The 19,315-nt window shown below is 41.0% G+C and overlaps 1 protein-coding gene across 3 annotated transcripts in view; it reads right to left on the bottom strand.

Annotated features, from left to right (window-relative positions):
* The window catches only part of LOC141114473 (proton channel OTOP2-like), a 139,694-nt gene extending 121,081 nt beyond the window's left edge, over positions 1–18,613 (bottom strand). Inside the window, exon 1 of one of the 3 annotated variants that reach the window (XM_073608165.1) lies at positions 18,328–18,613. The gene's annotated coding sequence lies outside the window, so the exon portion shown is untranslated. Of the gene's footprint in view, positions 1–18,083; positions 18,296–18,327 lie in introns of those variants that run through there. The other 2 variants (XM_073608166.1, XM_073608164.1) reach the window with 2 other exon arrangements.
* Between the last annotated feature and the right edge of the window lie 702 nt (positions 18,614–19,315).

The raw sequence follows: 19,315 nt of genomic DNA, 5'->3' as shown, positions 1-19,315 counted from the left end.
TGTGTCAGTCTGACACACCGCTACACCAATCTCAGTAAAGAGCCTCTGACAGGGGCTCTTTACCACGTGATCATCCGAGTCCAATCACGGCTGATCACGATGTAAACAGAAAGAGCCGTTGATCAGCTTTTCCTCACTCGCGCCTGACAGACACGAGTAGAGGAGAGCCGATCGGCTGCTCTCCTGACAGGGGGGGTCTGTGCTGATTGTTTATCAGCGCAGCCCTCCCTCGGATGCCCACCAGGACCACCAGGGATTGACACCACACTGGACCACCAGGGAAATGCCAATCAGTGCCCATCCCCAATGCCTGCCAGTGCCATCAGTCATGCCTATCAATGCTATCTATCAGTGCCGCATATCAGAGCCGCCTATCAGTGCCCAGCAATGACGCCTATCAGTGCCCCCCTAAGTACCCATCAGTGCAGCCTTTCAGTGCCTATCAGTGCCACCCATGATTGCCCATCAGTGCCGCCTATCAATGCACATCAGTGCCGCCTATCAGTGCCGCCTTATCAGTGCCCATCAGTGAAGGAGAAAACTTACTTGTTTACAAAATTTTATAAACAGAAACAAAAGAAAAACTTTTTTTTTTCAAATTTGTAGGTCTTTTTTTTTATTGTTTAGCAAAAAATAAAAAAACACAGAGGTGATCAAATACCACCAAATGAAAGCTCTATTTGTGGGAACAAAATGATAAAAATTCTGTTTGGGTACAGTGCAGCATGACCGCGCAATTGTCATTTAAACAGTGACAGCACAGAAAACTGAAAATTGGCTTGGGCGGGAAGGGGGTGTAAGTGCCCTGTATTGAAGTAGTTAATTGGTTTTCTTCTTCCGGCCAATAGGGGCACAAGAGAGGCTGCAGAATGCACAGCTCTGTGTGTCAGCTCACATTACATTACTCAGACAGTGAAAACAGGAAGAAGGAGGAGGGGGTCAAAAAGCCCATTAAGACATGACAGACAGCTCTCTCCCCTCTTTCAGTCTGGAAATCCTGTGTACATGCAGTCACCTGTGTTAATGTACATCTTTGGCTGCAATACCCGGTACACCTATATTAACACTATCTTAGCATACTGGTACTGTTAGGACTACATTCATGTTAAACCCTCTAGGCATCACCGTCTAATAACCATGAATCCATCAAATTTTTACTCCAGCTTTATGTGTACAGAGGGGGTCTCCTCACATCTGTACATGGAACTCTGGTGCCTGTCAGGATGTGTCCATGTTTGTTCAGAATCTTCTTGATACATTCAGGTAAGAAGAATGTCTGAATAAAAAGGAATCCCAGTATTGGATAGGTTATTGTGTAGAATCACCAATAATGCCTTATCCAGAATGCATGGATGTCTTGAATTGTTACTTATTCTTTCAAGGAATGTATCCCCCATTGACTCAACCTGTACCTCTATCTACCCTCAGGATTAGGACAAATTCTCAGAATAGGAACTCAAAAAATGCTTAAGATGTGCACCAGAAAATTGTAAGATAGTGTTCCTACCTGGAGGTTTACAGTGAAGGTTGGTAGAGATGTTACACTCATAAACCGACATGGGAACACCAAAGAGGTGACAGTTTACAAAAAGAGCAGAATTACATTCAATATTTGGATGCTTCAAACTTTTGCACTACCAACATATCATCAATAAACCTGAACATGGTCTCATTACATAGACGGAAAAAAAAAAAAAAAACTCCTTCATCCATCCAACCAATAAATTGGCAAGCAAGGGAGCTAATGAACTCCCTGTTCTTATCCCATGGATCGGTTTACAGATACAGTATAGCCTCAGGTAAAGATAGTTGTAAAGGACAGGTTTAAAGCCTAGTGCACATGATGGGATTATTGGATGAATGATTGTCTGTTTTTTTGCACGCTAGTCTTCATATCAAAAATGAATAGGCTACTAAAGTACAAAAATTCTCATACGACAGAATAAAGATTCAAAAGTGATGTAATGTATTTGTATTGTATTGTCAGATGAAAACTGTACTGATTAAATGAAAATCATACGATCTGGTATCGTACAAGATTTTCATGTTTGTCCTTTCAGAAAGCTGTGTACTAACGATCAGACTATCGTACGTTAGCTTCAAAATTGGTATTTTTTGTACAATATTCTGATTGTATATAATGGGCTTAAGTCCCTGAAATAATAAATTCAGTGGAGACAGTTGCTGGGCAGCAAGAGAAAATGTTTAACTGAACTTAATTCATCTTTATTAGGTAAGCTGAAAAGAATTGACATCCATGCTTGCCACCATAAAATCCAAAGTCACTATAACTTCCTGTAACCTAGACTGAAAATGATTTGTGTCTAGGAGATAAGAGGGAAATGCCAAGATTAAGGCTGGAGATGAAAGTCTAGAAACTTGGCCAATGATTGTGTGGCCATCCAGAAGACACTATTGGTTTAGGGGGCTTCAGTGGATAGAGTCCTTTGGTAAACCATAACCAACTGTAAAGTCTGGATGTTCAATCAAGATGTATTTAGCTGCATCTTCAGTTAGGCAGCCATTTGTGACATGAATTTTAGTAAATTGCTATTGCAATTTAGTTTAAAAACTCAGTGTGGGATCTATTAGATCCTGTTGGCAAGTATTGATGTAACCAAGATCAAGCATGCTTTGTCTATAACCAGCATATTTGGGACTGACTATGGCTCCCCCTTTAATAGCAGGCTTCCAAATGATTGTTTTATCCTCCTTGAAGGATATTTGCAGCACTCCCCTTTATCAAGACCAGAGAAATACTTTCTATTGCAGGGAAACTGCAGTGTGTTTCTTCTAATGGTTTTAATGAACGTCTCAATAGAAGAGGCCTGGAGGAATTAAGGAGCTCTTCAATTTAAATTGTGGCGATGCAAGTCTGGTTAGTTTACGGCAAGAATAGAAATATTGAGTAATTTCCAACTCTCTTAAATTAGAATATCTCAACACCCAATTTAAATAAAATATTCAGTAGTAGTATTAAACCATCAGTGTTTTTTTGGTTAAACACATGGAGGACATTCAAATAAACATTCCCCAGTAAACTATTTGTTAAAAATCTTACCCCAGCGCTTGCAGTTTACAACTTTTTATTCTGCTAGCTCCTGTTCTCTCACTGCTGCTTCCCTGAATTTCCAGTCTTCATGGGAAAGAATTAGGCTCCTTTCACACTGATGGACTCCGCCAGCAGATACTTCCACTCAGCAGGGGATCTCTCTGATGATCCCCGCTGAGCAGGTGGATGACAGGTCCGTGTCTTCTTCGCTGATGCAGAGCAGACATGGACACAGCCTGCTGTTTACTCTGGGGCTGTGGGATGGAAAAAAAATGACTGTCCGTTTCCATCTGACTGTCATCAGATTTGATCAGCCAGACGGATGGGGAACAAATCCATATCCATCTGTTTTTAGTGGACAGGATCAGATTGAATGTCAGCAGACACATGTCCTCCGACATCCGCTGCTCCGTAGAGATCAATGCATGGTCTGATCAGGTCCGCCTGTGTGAAAGGGGCCTTACCAGTGGACAGTGCAGTCTCCAGCCAGTCTGTTAACTTGGAGAAAGGAGGTGGGAGCAGGGGAGTGCCTTTCCATCCTAGGCTATGGGGCTGTGTGTTTCTATTGATGCACACAGTGTAGGGAGACACAACTCTAGTCCTTGCATGCAAAGATGGCTCCATAAGATGCTTCAAGAAAAAAGTCACCCTGAAACAGGAAACCTGGGGCAGTGATAACGACACACGCTAACTCTGAAATACAGGCAAGGACTAAAAAATACAGACGCTTCATACTCATAAAATTAACTGCTGAAAGTGCTTGAAAAAACTTAGGGTTTAATATCACTTTAAGGTAAATGAGAGGACAAAAAGATAGTCATCGATTCAGCAGCTTATGTTTACCCACTGAAATCTGGTAGCTGGTTTTATGTACCAGATCCTCCGCTCCCTCTATGCTGCTAGACAGGTCCTTGCAGCCTCTTCTCTTCTGTGCTTCAGTGGTCGCAGGTCCTCTGATGTCATCAAATCCAATGCATAGACTTACATTGAATAGGAGGACCCTGAGGGACATTCCACTTTATAGGAAAAGATGATCAGGTAAGTAAAACTGCTGTTCTTGGCCACTGGTCCTAATTTAACCCTTGCAATGCAAGAAAGTCCCACTACAAAGGAGCATTTTTTCTTTCCCCGTGGATTAAACCCCAATCCAAAAATGTTATATATTGCAGCTTACCAATCAATAGTGTATTAGTTTTCTTTTTTCCCTCTGTTTTCACCTGGTGATCTAGCTAGTAACACATCTACTGTATTAGAGTACCCCCACTTTGGATGAAGGAGCACAGGGACACCTTTGGACATCAGCATTGTCAGTCTGAGCGGAGGGAAGTGTTAAATGTACTAGCATATTTATATACACAAACACATTGCAGCCAGCACCAGCTAATATATAACTGTATATATAAACAGTTACAGTAGTTTTGTTTTGGGATAAAGGTTTTACATGAGTGAATAAAAGATGATCATTGTTAGCACCCCTGGTTCGTCTCAACCCTTTAACTGTATATTTTTTAGGACAGCTTCTTCTGAAAAACAATAGACTTACTGGCAGTATCACCAGGTGAAAATAAAGGAAAGAAAGCCTTACAAAGAAAACGAATACAGCCGTCACATCTAAGAATTAAAAAGCTGCAACAAATGTTTGTTTTTGGGTTTAATACTGCTTAAAGTGTGAGTTCCAGAGCAGTGGTCTCTCTATTAGGTCAACGGAGTTGTACCTTAAAGTGTTACTTAACCCACAACAGTAAAATCAGTCTGTATATGCAGGGAAGCATGCTTGTTATACTCACTGTGCAACCTAAGGGGTTAATCCTGCACATTGTGTAAAAAGTTTGATCTTCTCTCCTCTGATCCTCCCTTTTTTCCAATGTCCCAAATCCATCGCCTGATAGTACAAAGCCTTGGGGACACTCTACACATGCTCATTTTGGTGTGTTTTGCTAGAGAGTTTTTTTCTTGGGAGGGTGCATGTCATGAAGATCCTGCCAGTAATCGGCGATCCAGGCGCACGGGAACACGGCCACGGGTTTCACCGTGCATGCGCGCGCGTTCACGGGTGCTGTCACGCACGGGCATGCGCACTCCCGCTGGTGTCAGGCGGGCTATTTAAACCAGCCTGTCACATTCAATTCCCGCTGTCTGCTCTACAGCGTTCCGTGTGCCATAACCTGATCTGACCTGTGTACTCTGTTATCTGACCCGGCTTCCTGTTAGACCATCCTGCTATCCGCCTGCACCAGACCCTCTTGGCTTGCCTGACCATCCCTCTGTGTAATCCCTCGTACCTCTGCTGCTCGACCGATACCGACCACCGGCTTGTTTGACCATCCCTCTGTCTGATACCAGTATCCAGTCTACTACCTGCTGCTTGTTCCTGGTTCCAGTCCAGTGTTCCAGTCTACTACCTGCTGCTTGTTCCTGGTTCCAGTCCAGCGTTCCAGTCTACTACCTGCTGCTTGTTCCTGGTTCCAGCCCAGCGTTCCAGTCTATTACCTACTGCTTGTTCCTGGTTCCAGTCCAGCGTTCCAGACTACTACCTGCTGCTTGTTCCTGGTTCCAGCCCAGCGTTCCAGGCTACTACCTGCTGCTTGTTCCTGGTTCCAGCCCAGCGTTCCAGTCTATTACCTGCTGCTTGTTCCTGGTTCCAGTCCAGCGTTCCAGACTACTACCTGCTGCTTGTTCCTGGTTCCAGCCCAGCGTTCCAGGCTACTAACTGCTGCTAGTTCCTGGTTCCAGTCCAGCGTTCCAGTCTACTACCTGCTGCTTGTTCCTGGTTCCAGCCCAGCGTTTCAGGCTACTACCTGCTGCTTTGTTCCTGGTTCCAGTCCAGTGTTCCAGACTACTACTTGCTGCTTGTTCCTGGTTCCAGCCCAGCGTTCCAGTCTATTACCTACTGCTTGTTCCTGGTTCCAGTCCAGCTCTTCAGTTCCTGCCTACTTACCTGCTGTTGTTCCTGGTCCACTCTGCATTCCAGTCTCCAGTCTCCTCTTCAGCTTCAGGTTCCAGAGGGTGCCACCACTCCTGAACTTCTGGTGACTGTTGATCCTGCCAGCCACCCATACCACTCCTCACTCCTGGGCCCTCTGTCTCCATTCCAGAGGAACGGGAGTGGGAGCTGTAAGGGAGGTCTTTCTCTGCACTTCAGGCTCAAAACCTACCAGGTACGTGACAGTGCATGTGATCAGCACAGGACCAATCAGCACTGTCCAGACAGAGGGTCAGGGGTCCTGGATCCTGATAGGACAGCTCAGTTCCCTTTATAGATACAGTGGTGTAAGCGTAGCCACACTAGCACAGACAGAGTGTTATGCAAAGGATTGCAAAGTGAAAATTGGGGAAGAAAGATGGAAAAAAATAAAACAAAATGGTTTAATATGCTTTAAGAGAATTTTGATTTGCAACTTCAATCAATTTTGCACACAATTCCAATTTTTGTTTACCTATTGTAGGATGATTGTGAGTCCTGAAATTGGGAGAATTGTTTTGTAAAATATTGTATAAAATTCAGAGTACAACCAAGCTGAAGGTCTATACAGCACTTCCTTAATCATTTATATTCAGGTAATTATTCTTTGGTAGTATCACTGCCTGGAGCAGCAGACCACACCTATTGTTATTTGAACAGTGTATATGTATGGATGACATTGTCATTTCACTTTGTCGATCACCCTTTTGCAATTTGCATATACTCCAGAATGTTATATAGAGTGATCAGATGAATTGCAATTAATTGCAAGGTCCTTCTTTGTCATGAAAATTAACTTAATCCCCCCAAAAAAAACATTTCCAATGCATTTGTGAAGAAGGCTTTAGGGTTCCCAAGAAAGTCCAGCAAGTGCCAGGACCGTCTCCTTCAGTTGATTCAGCTGCGGGTTTGGGGCCCCACCAGTGTAGTGCTCAGGAATGGCAGCAGGCAGGTGTGAGTGCATCTGCACACACAGTAAGGAGGAGACTTTTGGAGGATGGCCTGGTGTGAAGAAGGGCCGCAAAGAAGCCACTTCTCTCCAGGAAAAACATCAATGACAAACTAATATTCTGCAAATGGTACAGGGATTGGACTGCTGTAAACTAATTTTCTCTGATGAATCCCCTTTCTGATAGTTTGGGGCATCTGTAAAAAAACCTTGTCCGGAGAAGAAAAGGGGAGCGCTACCATCAGTCCTGTGTCATGCCAACAGCAAAGCATCCTGAGACCATTCATGTGTGGGGTTGCTTCTCAGCCAAGGGAGTGGGCTCACTCACAATTTTGAAAACGGCTATGAATAAAGAATGGTATGAAGAAAAGTTTGGTGAGGGACAATGCCTTTTCCAGCATGATGGAGCACCTTACCTTAAGGCAAAAGTGCTAACTAAGTGGCTTGGTGAACAAAACATCATAATTTTGGGTCCATGGCCAGGAAACTCCCCAGACCTTAAGCCCATTGAGAACTTGTGGTCAATCCTCAAATGGCAGGTGAACAAAAAGCAGCAGACTTTGTGAAAATTATTATTTGTGTAATTCTCAAAACTTTGGCCACGGCTGTAGTTCTGCTAGGAAGAACATTACTTTATACAAGAATTTAACATAAAACACTGCCATCTAGTAGCACCATCACTAACCTCAATATAATAAATGAGAATATTTGTATGTCTGTACAAACAGTACTACAGTATGTCTGTATAAACAGCATGCTAACATCCCCACTCAACTATTTCTAATATAAGTCACATCTTTATTTAATTGCATTCCAGTCTCTTTGCTGGGTTTACTTCAACATCTGCGTAGAAGTGACATGGCAGCTTCTATATCTGGACATGTAGTGGTTGCCATGTATTAAAGTGCCCCCGCTGCTTGTCTGTACTGTCCATTGTCGTTAGAAGATCTCCTTCAAACTCTAGGTAAGCTGTTTCCATTGGTGTGCTTACACCTTTGTATTTTGCTAAACAAATAAAAAAAGACTGAAACTTTAGAAAAAAAGTGTTTTACTTTGTTTCTGTTATGAAATTTTGTAAATAAATAGTTGTTCATAAATTTAAATCAAATTGTATTCTGCTACATTTCCTTTGGTGAAAATAACCCAAATCAGTGTATATTATTTAGTCTGTAGGAAAGTTTTAGAGTCCTCAAACTATGGTATATATCTGAAAATTGATCAATCCTGAAGTACTAACAGATTTATTTTCAAGAGGCCCTAAAATGCCAGGACAGTACAAATACCCCCCCAAATTATCCCTTTTTGGAGTAATAGACAGTAGACAGTCCAAGGTATTTAGTGAGAGGCTTGGCCTGTTGTTGTACCACTCTGGGGAAGTGATCAGGTTTTTTTTTTTATTTACACATAATTGCTTATAGCAGTGAATTACATTGCTATAAGCAAGCGCTTTACTGAATGAAACAGATTAATTCAGTTTTTTGTTGCTGTGATTGGTCAAAGCTAATCACATGGTACAGATGGACTGTGATTGGCCATGTCTGAACCATGTGATCACATTGACCAATCACAGCCATCCATTGTTTATGACTGTCATGTGATCTGCTATGATTGGTTACAGCGGTCACATGGTACCAATAGCGAGCTGGTACACTGATCAGTCATCGGCCGTGTCCGGTGGAAGCAGCCGGTGACAGATTGTGCCGCTGTGCGGCCACACGAGCATTGCTTCCTGAAAAGAGGTCACATATTACTCAGAACGGTAAAGAACGGGAAGTTGTTAAAGAAAAATGGAAAAAATATAAAATAAATGAAAAAATATACACACTTTTTAAAGTGCCCCTGTTGCCCCTTGTGTGCGTGCAAAGATGAATGCACGCGGTTTTCCTGCACACATATGTAAACAGGGATCTCACCACCCATGTGAGGTATTCCTGTGAGCGTCAGCGCGAGAGCAATAATTCTAGCACCAGACCTCCTCTGTAACTATAAACTGGTAAGTAAAGTATTTTAAAACCTCGTCCATAGAGATTTTTAAATACTATAGTTTGTTGCCATTCCACGAGTGTGTGCAATTTTAAAGTGTGACATGTTAGGGATCTATTTACTCAACGTAACACTAACTTTTGTATTTCACCAAAAAAAGTTTTTATAAAATAATAATAATAGTAAAAAAAAAAAAACCTAGATCAAGCTTTGATCTAGGTCAGCACCAGGGTTAGTTTTGGGTCAGGGTCAAAGGTCAGTATTTTTTTGGGACAGGATTTTTTTTAATTGGTATCAGTGTCAGTGTGTTTTAGGTAGGATAAAAAAAAAGCAAAATGTACACTATTGTTTCTGGGCTGTACTGCGGGTACAAACAACAACTAACATACACATATGTGGTATTGCTGCGATCATCAGGAGAAAAAGAATTTATTTTGGGTTAGTTTCTTTGAAGAAGGAGGAAGGTTATGGTAGTAGCAAGATATATACAGCTACATTTAAAAAAAAATCCTATTACTATTTACTAGTCTTCATTTGATAATAAAAAAAATAAAAAATCAGGAGATATTCATTACCATTTACCACCAAATGAAAGCCCAATTTGTCCTTAAAAAAACAAGTATAATCCACCTGGATGCATAAAGTAGTCCTGATGACATGTAAGGTTTTACTAACACCTGCCAAAGTTACAAAATTGTGCTTAGGCATTAAGATTTGTTTTACCCTTAGGTGCAAAGGGATTAGAACTCATTAAAGTGTATTTTTTCCATTTTATACCTCATATTGTATTTTCTGTTGTTTTCCCAGTTAAGTGGTTTCAGAGATAGCAGGCCATCATAATTATCTCTCTCCATTATGTTGTTGCCATAACCGTATCAAAAAGCGTGCTCCTGCCACTTTCACATAAAGTGTGGTTCATTCCCTTATCTGTTCTGGATTGTATGGTCCAGCAGTCTGGAACAATATACCATGTTTCCTCAGAATAGCTTGTGTTTTACCACTTGTGTACTCTGTGCCATTATCTGTTTGGAGTATTTTAGGCATTTTGCCAAAGTTGTTGCTTACTTGGGACCAATATTGTTTAAGCTTATATTTGCTGTATAACACTTAGGGCACACTATACCTTGAGTGGTTGGTATTGAATGTGGAGTGGAAAAAAAGATTTTCTTTCTTGAAGTCTGAGCTTTTCTAGGATCACATTGTCAGGACCCAGGGCTGAACCTGAGATCTCTACTGTGTCTGGTGATGGCTCTTCTTGCTGAGCCACCTGAGATGCTAGAGAACACCCTGTCTGATCCATTGGACAATCCTACCCTGCTTTGCTGAATCTTGAATATTTTGCTCCTCCCATGAACTTCCTATTTTACCCTCTGCACTCCTCTCCTGCACATACTGCCCACTGTAATACCATTCACACTCCCTATCTGCTCATAATGTCTACTGCAACGCCCTCTGCATTCCTCTCCTGCTCATACTGTCCACGTTCATACCCTTTGCACTCCTCTGCTGTTTATTATGCAGGGGTAATAGCCTCTGAACTCCTCTCCTGCACATATTGCCCACTGTAATACCCTCCACACTCCTCTCCTGCTCATACTGCCCACCATCTCGCCCTCCACACTTATCTCCTGCACATACTACGTTCTTAGTGTAAAAGTGTCCTTCGCGCTATCACTACCGTGTACAAAAAATTATTAAATAAGATAAATGCAGCAAAATCTCAAATGTGCACTGTGACACATGTAAAATAAAAATACTAGAAAACCGTGATCTCGCACAGTGATCTTATACCCTGAGATCCTTCCTCTCGGTAAAATAATGTTTGGAAAGGTACATAAAATAAATGATAATAAATGGTGACGTGAAAATAATATTAATTAGCATAAGTGCATAGGTATACAAACATTCTATAGTGAACTCTTAGGTGGTGAAAATAATAACTAACTAATGACAAATAAATGCTAGTGCAAAATTAGTGTTACCATAAACATCAGTATATATACTCTGGTATATCATACAAATTCAAGCCAATAATGGATAAAGAGATAAAGTCCTTAAAAATGGATAAATTATAATGAAATGTCCAAAATAAAGATATGGAATGAATCCAATGTGAAATATATTAGTGGAGCACTATAATAGTATTGCCCTTCTGGAATTTCTGTAAGTATGGTCTCTCAAAACTCTCACCTCAAAGCTGTGGTGTCATAGCTCTTTGTGAGTAATAATCCATAGATGTTGTCACCGCTGTTGGTCAGTGCTGCTGGTCATGGATCTCTCCTCTAGGATCGCCTGCTGTAGCTTCTAAAATAGCTGCAGTAAAATCAGCTCGGCATTGGGGGTGAAGGAGGAAGAGAAGAAAGGGGGCTCCACTAGTGTAGTATGTTAAATTATGGGGACATTTATTAAGTGTAAAAATAGACTCTTACATTTCAACAAAAGTTAAAAAGCAGATACAGCAAAACTGAGTTAGTGTGGCGCTTTCAGCGCACTCTCACTTCTCTTCCTGTGCTCGTCTCGCTCCGGCCAATCCCTAACCGTTACGACACATCACGTGTCTTCATCTGGGGAACTGGATTGGTTGTTCTATTCTGTGTTAAATAGCGAGGTACCGGAAGTATTGTAGCGGCCATCTTAACTGTGGTCAATGCTGAATTTGCATGGTGGCCATTTTCCCTTAGATCGATGGATAATATATATTGGCCATTTTATTGTGGCTAGGGTGTAGTTTGTCTTTACATGCAAACCCGAATGTCTGCAGCCATTTTTTTGGTGGGGAACATTTACATGTGTAGTAAGGCGTCTGTAGTTGTGTCTCATGAGTCACATGGATTATTAAAATAAACTAAAAGCCAAATATTAACTTAGAAAAGAAATATTAACTCTGTGAGTAACCATACACATATATATAAAATCATATAAAAAATATAGGATCCCAGGGTATAAGATCACTGCGCGTGATCACGTTTTTCTAGTATACATACTACGTTCTACCTACTCCTGCACATACTGTTCACTGTCATACCCTCCACACTCCTCTCCTGTACATACTGCTCACTGTCATACCTTCCACATTCCTCTCCTACTTATACTACGTTGTACCTACTCCTGTACATACTGCTCAGTGCAATACCCTCCACATTCCTCTCCTGCACTTACTGCCCATTGTCATACCCTCCACACTCCTCCCCTGTACATACTGCCCACTGTCATACCCTGGTATTACCCCAACGCTGGGTATACTGAGTAATGACGGAGGTCTTAAGCGGATGCCTTTACATTAATATAACCTGTTACAGCTATTCCTTCACCACAGCCAGTAAGGATTGTCTAAACTTCAGACTCATTAAGGCTCTAGTTATCCCTTAGTAATTAATCTATATGCATTGGTTACTTTCTACCTTTTGCTTGCTACATTGTGAGGTCCTATAACGGTCGATGGGCTGTGTTTAAATACTTTCCTTATTTTTATAGAGTTCTGTTGCTGTGATAGGAACATCAGAGGATATATTTGAGGTGGACTGCAGGTGAAGTGAACCCCTCGATTGCCATCCATTGCCTACTGATCTCTGGTTATGAAGTTTTGTTATGGTGGAGGCGCCAGGTGACACCTCTAAAATGAATTTCTGCTGAAATTGTTATTGAATAACATCCATTGCCTTATTTGCCTAAGAGTCAGTGTGTTTTGGGTGTTGGTGATGGTCTTGTCGCACTATTGATGCATGTCATTTCCAAGAACGCCTTCTTGAATACTCATGGACCCTATAATATTATGGACTCTATTTAGTTTAAGCACTGCACCATTACCTTATTATCCTGCTTATACTACATTGTACCTACTCCTGTACATAACTGCTCAGTGTAATAACCTCCACATTCCTATCCTGCACATACTGCTCACAGTCATGCCCTCCACACTCCTCTTCTGTATATACTGCCCACTGTCATTCCCTCCACATTCCTCTCCTGTGCATACTGCCCACTGCTTACCCTCCACACTCCTCTCCTGCTCATAATATGTTGTACCTACTCCTGCACATACTGCTCACTGTCATACCCTCCACACTCCTCTCCTGTACATACCGCTCACTGTCATACCCTCCACACTTCTCTCCTGCTTATACTATGTTGTACCCAGTGCTCAGTGTTATACCCTCCACATTCCTCTCCTGCACATACTGCCCACTGCCATACCCTCCACACTCCTTTCCTGTACATACAGCTCACTGTCATACCCTCCACACTTCTCTCCTGCCTATACTACGTTGTACCCACTGCTCAGTGTAATACCCTCCACATTCCTCTCCTGCACATACTGCTCACTAACATACTCTCCACACTCCTCTCCTGTACATACTGCCCACTGCCTTACCCTCTACACTCCTTTCCTGCTCATAATATATTGTACCTACTCCTGTACATAATTGCTCGATGTAATACCCTCCACATTCCTCTCCTGCACATACTGCTCACTGTCATGCCCTCCACATTCCTCTCCTGTACATACTGCCCACTGTCATACCCTCCACACCCCTCTCCTGTAAATACTGCCCACTGTCATACCCTCCAAATTCCTCTCCTGTACATACTTCCCACTGTCATACCCTCTACATTCCTCTCCTGTACATACTGCCCACTGTCTTACCCTCCACACTCCTCTCCTGTACATACTGCCCACTGTCATTCCCTCCACTCTCCTCTCCTGTACATACTGCCCACTTTCACACCCTCCACATTCTTCTTCTGTACATACTACCCACTCTCATACCCGCCACACTCCTATCTTTCTCATACTGCCCACTGTAATACCCTCTGCACTCGTCTCCTGCTAATACTGCCCACTGTAGTCCTATACTCACTGGCCAGGCTACGATGATGTCAAGATGGTATGTGTGGTATTTCAATCCTCTCAGCAAAATTGTGCACAAAATTGTACACTGAGCTGCGCATGTGCAGCTCGGTGAATGTTGTGAACACGCAGGTAAAAATACTTTGAAATAGAAGAGATGTAATATGTCTTTTCTGTATTAAAAAGCCTGCCTGTTAACACATTTTGTTTGTAGTAAAGTTGCATAGGTTAACTGGCTCCTGCCAAAATTGGCCCTAGTATGTGTATGTAGGGACCTTAGATTGTAAGCACCTTGAGGGCAGGGATGAATGTGAATGTAAAGTACTGTGTAAATTCCTGGAACTATATAAGTACCTATAATATATAAATAATAATAAATAATGACAGTTTGGGCTTTGTGTAGACATCGTGTTGCACTAGGTACGCCTAAATGATGACACTCTGCAAGCTCTGCCCATTGTTTCATGTGATTATTTTAATAATAACCAGTGTTAGAATGTGCTCTTTTAGGCAACAGACATAAGATACAAATTAATATAGCTCTATATTCATTATTAAATCATTGAATACATTTTTTAATGTAACTAAAGTGGGTACATGAATTTGACTTCGCATCAGCCTCTTGCAATTTCTGGTTATGGTTCCCCATAATCAGCCCTAATAAACTCCATCCTCCCTTCTCTATTTAGCTATTATTTTTCTACAAATTGTATTTATTTCTATTTTTTTTACCATTTACAAACCGTTTTTGTTTTGTACCAGAATTTAATTTTAGCATCATTAAAAGTGGGACAATTTATAAAAAAAAATGTAAACCATTTATCTATAGTAACGCTACTTGTTTAAAGTTTTTTTCCTTTTTTTCATATTTTTGTCTATAGTAAGTACTACTTTGTTATGCATAGTAACCAATCAGCTTCTAGGTTTTATTGTTAAAGCTTAATTGAATAAGCTGAAGTTAGAAGCTGATTGATTACTATGCACAGCTGCACCAGATTCTGTGTGCATCAGTTTTAGTAAATCTACCCCCCCTCCTATAGTTCCCTTACTGAATTTAGCCACAGAATAGGCCAAAAATTGAAAGAATTGTGCAAAAAAAAAAGAGAGTTTGTAACTTTTGAGGATTGTTGCTCCCACTTACTCCACTGCCCTAAGCACGGGCCCACAAGAGCTACTATGGTAAACAGCCCTAACAACTGAAGCCAAGTGATAAGTATAAGTAGAAATCATAGCCATGTCCTCCCAATGCACAAGACTAACTAATGTTTGTGTTTGTACCAGTAAAATAACAATGACTAATAACTTCCTTAAGAAACCAGATTCTGCTACTGTGATGCAGTACCTGCAATTAATTGTTGTAAAACGTGTAAGAGGCACAAAGTTCAAACACAAAGCAATAGTTACTGTCTGTTCTGCACTAAAGGTGCTTTTTAGCACCCCTTTTCCTTTATGCTAAATTATAAGATTGGGTGGAAGGTTTGGTGCAATAAAATGCTTTTGCCAGTTATATAGTACATTTATTTTTACAGATTTGTACATCACCTAAAGAAGGACTTCTGAGGAAGCAAAAGAGGGTAGAAGATTGGATTCCAAAGAGGGATAGACCTTCCAAATAGGAAGGCTGGGAGCGGTGCTAGATATACACAAATAAAACAATGAGAGGTCACCAACGCTTGCAAACATATACACTCATTTATTAGTGCAATGTCATATCAGTCAAGTATGCCAAAGTTTTGGGGCCACAAGGGATTCCTGCCTCAAGGCAACTCAGTGGTTGATCATTATGTCACCTTGGGAAAGGGACCCTATGTGGTCCTGCAACTTTGGCTAAATTGACTGATGTGATTTTGCACTAATAAGAGTGTATATGTTTGCAAAAGAGTGCTGGTGATATCTCACCATTTTTCTGTGGTTTGCACTGCACCATCCTCTACAGTCACTATGAGCACCCATCTGTTACCAAGCTCAAACACTGGAATGAGTGCAGTCCTTGCCCTCTGATTTATAAGATATACACAAATAACATTTCATCTGCTTTGCTTACAGTGGGAGAGCAGTTAATATACAAATTAACTGTAGCACCCCTCTGAAACCCCAAAAGGTAGGATAAGTAGAAAGGTAGGTTGTCTTTTTAAAGTTTTATTACCAGATGGTTAAGGAGGTGAGGGTTAGGGGTCTTAGATATCGTAGAACAGTGGTTCTCAACCCTTGTTACCAGGACCCACTAACAGGCCAGATTTTAAGTATTACCTTGGGGAGATACAAACTAGAATACTTCAATCACTGAGCAGCAAATTATATCACCTATGATGTATTTCAGTTATCTTGCAAACCTGGCCTGTTAGTGGGTCTTGAGGACAGGAGTTGAGAACCTCTGTCTTAGAAGATCTCTTACAGGCTCTCCAGCTCCAGATCAATGTCCAGCTTCACAGTGTTAAAACCTTTAAGCTGGCCTGGCAACACTTTTCAGTGTGTCCTTCAAGTGAGTCACCAGGCCCTTTTGAGAGACCAGCTTACTTCCTGGCTCTCTACAGCAAGGGGCCTCCGATGGGTCATCGACTTTGCACAGCTTCCTCCACACCAGACAGGACAGCTTCAGGACCACTTCAGCACACGTTAGGCCCCAACCAGGTGAAAAATGATACAATCAGGCTTACAATAAGGTGCAATGAGTCATAGTGACCAATCAAAGTTCAACTTGCACTGGTCAGAATTCTGTAAAGTAAGTTTTGATTGGTTGGTGTGGACTACTGCACATTGTGTTTGCTCCTGGTACTGTTCATTGAATAAACCTACCAGGCTTCATTCCCATGTCCATTTAGCATAAAGGAAAAGGGGTGCTAAAAAGCACCTTTAGATGTAACTCTGCAGAACAGACAGTAACTATTGCTTTGTGTTTGAACTTTGTGCCTCTTACACATTTTACAACAATTAATTGCAGGTACTGCATCACAGCACAGCTCATGGATTTTTATTTTTTACACCCTGAGAAGATATTTGACAATCAATGACATTCTTTTACAAAAGTAGGAATGAATTATGATCAAAAGAGTTCCATCCTTCAAAAGTGCCTAGGTCAGCATGACCTCCAAATATAGCTCTATGCAGAAATGGTTGTATCATTCTAAAAATATTATAAAAATGTGATAATTGTGCGAATGGAATCATTTTATTTGTGTCCTTATTCACCAATTTACTGTTTTATGCAAATGAATTGGGGAAGAGAGAGAGAGGCTTTTTATGTCACCTACACCTATGTCACAAATTGCTCCAATTTTTAAGGATAAAAAGTATGTAATCAATGATAATCTCTGCATAGATGAAGATGTTGTCTGTGATGCCCAGTCAAACTGTTTTAACCTCTTGCAGAATAAGGCCAGAATGGTTGGTACTGGTGACCAATGAAGCTCATGGTTAGACTGGTTATGACTTGGTTAGACTTTGGTTGGTGGGAACCAGGTTCCAGCTCATGTTCCACATAGAGTCTTGAATGGGTCTGGTTTTACAGACCCACAGCTGTCGACAATATGTGACCTGCAACTTGCTTGTTCATTAACAAAAACCTGTACCCAGAGTTATACCAGAAACCATATCTTAATGCTGCTATGTCATAAAATAGAGCTGCTATATGACAAAGGACAGTGTGGTTACACAAAGGCTTCCAGAAGCTGACCAAGTTTAGCAGAAATTTGCAAGAAACTGCTCATGTCACAGACTGCTAGAAATACAGAAAGTCTGCTTGAAACTGCCTTCAGAACCAGAACATTGCCAATGTTACAGGAACATTTCATGGCATATCATATCCTCTTCTATCCCTTCATATAATCTGCATAGTTACATATACAGTTAATAAAGTTGAAAAATGTCCATAATATTCAACTGCTATTAGAAATATATATTTCAAAACAAGTCAAATTTAAGATCAAACCAAACCAAAAACAGTTGATGATTCCAATAGACTTCCAGCAAAGAATGTGAGTCAGTCAACAGTAAGTGGCTTCAATCATGCTTTGGACAAACATCTATACTCAGACATGAAAAAAAAAAAAAAAAACAAAGCAAACCCCCCTCCCCCCCAAAACATAAAGTATATGAATACAAAAATGGGGCAGATTCAATTGACCATTTGGTCTTTTTCCTGCTATTGCTCTTCTACATTTCTTCATTTGTCAAGGACAAACCACATTTGTAAAGGTGAATTTAGGATTAAGCTAAAAAAACATTCCAGAGATTTCATTAATGTAACATGGTTCACCAAATCAGATGTGACAAGTCATTAAGAGCGTACTTTACCAGGTGGCGAAAACAACGTCAGGTCAGGAGCTCTCCATAATAAGTGGTCCTAGGAGATGAACTATATTTTCCTTGACAACGTAATCTACAAAACGCACATCGTGCAAAAGGAAAAATACAACAAACTAAACATATAATTGTCTCTCTAGGAAAGAAGACACCCAGGTAAAACCGCTTTGAACGTGAACAGGTTGCAGCATGTGTTATCTTTTCAATTCCTGTTGCTGTGAGGTTCTTACCTGCTGCAGGTGAGCGATGCAGTGACAGCGATTAGTGCTGATCTCAGGAGATTTGTGTAACCATTTAGTGCTGAGTGCTGTTCCTTCCTGGGAAGCCTTTTCAAAGCAAAGCAGCAAAATGTCTAAAAGTAACTTGGGTTGTAAACCAACAGGTTCTATACGAGTGACACTCCCAGGAAAATTATTACAGGAGGTGCTGTGCGTGGGGTAAGAATACTGTTCACGAAAATGTTTCACTAGTAGGACCAACACCCACAGGCTGTACGATTACTGTAATCTGTAATACCAGCCTGGCAGGGGTTTTGGCTTTGTCTGGATACTGAAAGTAGAAGGAGGGGTTTCACAAAGATAGGGTCATATACTTCACTGGATTTTGTCAAACATTAAATAGTCTAATGCCTTTCATTGCACAATAAATTGTCTAAACCTGTGTAAGTCCTTGCATTTGCTTTATTGTTACTTGAGTGTACTGAAGGTACACATGAGCATCAGTTATTCACGTAATGCTTGGGCACCTTTAATTTTTTCTTTGACCTTCAAAAATCAGTTGCTGCCACGTGTTGACTCTGGGCAGCTTCAGTTTTCAGTTAAATCATCCAATTAAAGTTACACAAACAAGATTACATGTGCGTTAACTTGCACTATGGTAAGGTGGCCAATTCATTTTGAATTAGCTGCCAACCCACTGCTAAGGGCAGTTTAAAATAAAAAACACACAAAAAAAAAAAAAAAAAACACATCACAAACATACTGCCTCTTGCTTTAAAATAAAGGAAGTGTGAAGTTCTACTTAGCTTGCTCTTTAAAGCCCACTTGTTTTTGGTTTGGATTGGTCTGAAAAGTGTTAGAACCTTTGCCTGGTTTTGATTACCATTTGTGACTGGAGAAGTTGCTTCCTGTTCCAGTGCTTGGGGATCAAAAGGGACAAAACTGATGACAAATCATCCCAACAAAGGACAGATGTATCAGCAAAACGAATTATGTAAGA

The sequence above is a fragment of the Aquarana catesbeiana genome, linkage group LG12, assembly GCF_042186555.1.
Source record: "Aquarana catesbeiana isolate 2022-GZ linkage group LG12, ASM4218655v1, whole genome shotgun sequence".
Lineage (NCBI taxonomy): Eukaryota > Metazoa > Chordata > Amphibia > Anura > Ranidae > Aquarana > Aquarana catesbeiana.
This window is presented reverse-complemented; position numbering and strand designations above follow the sequence as displayed.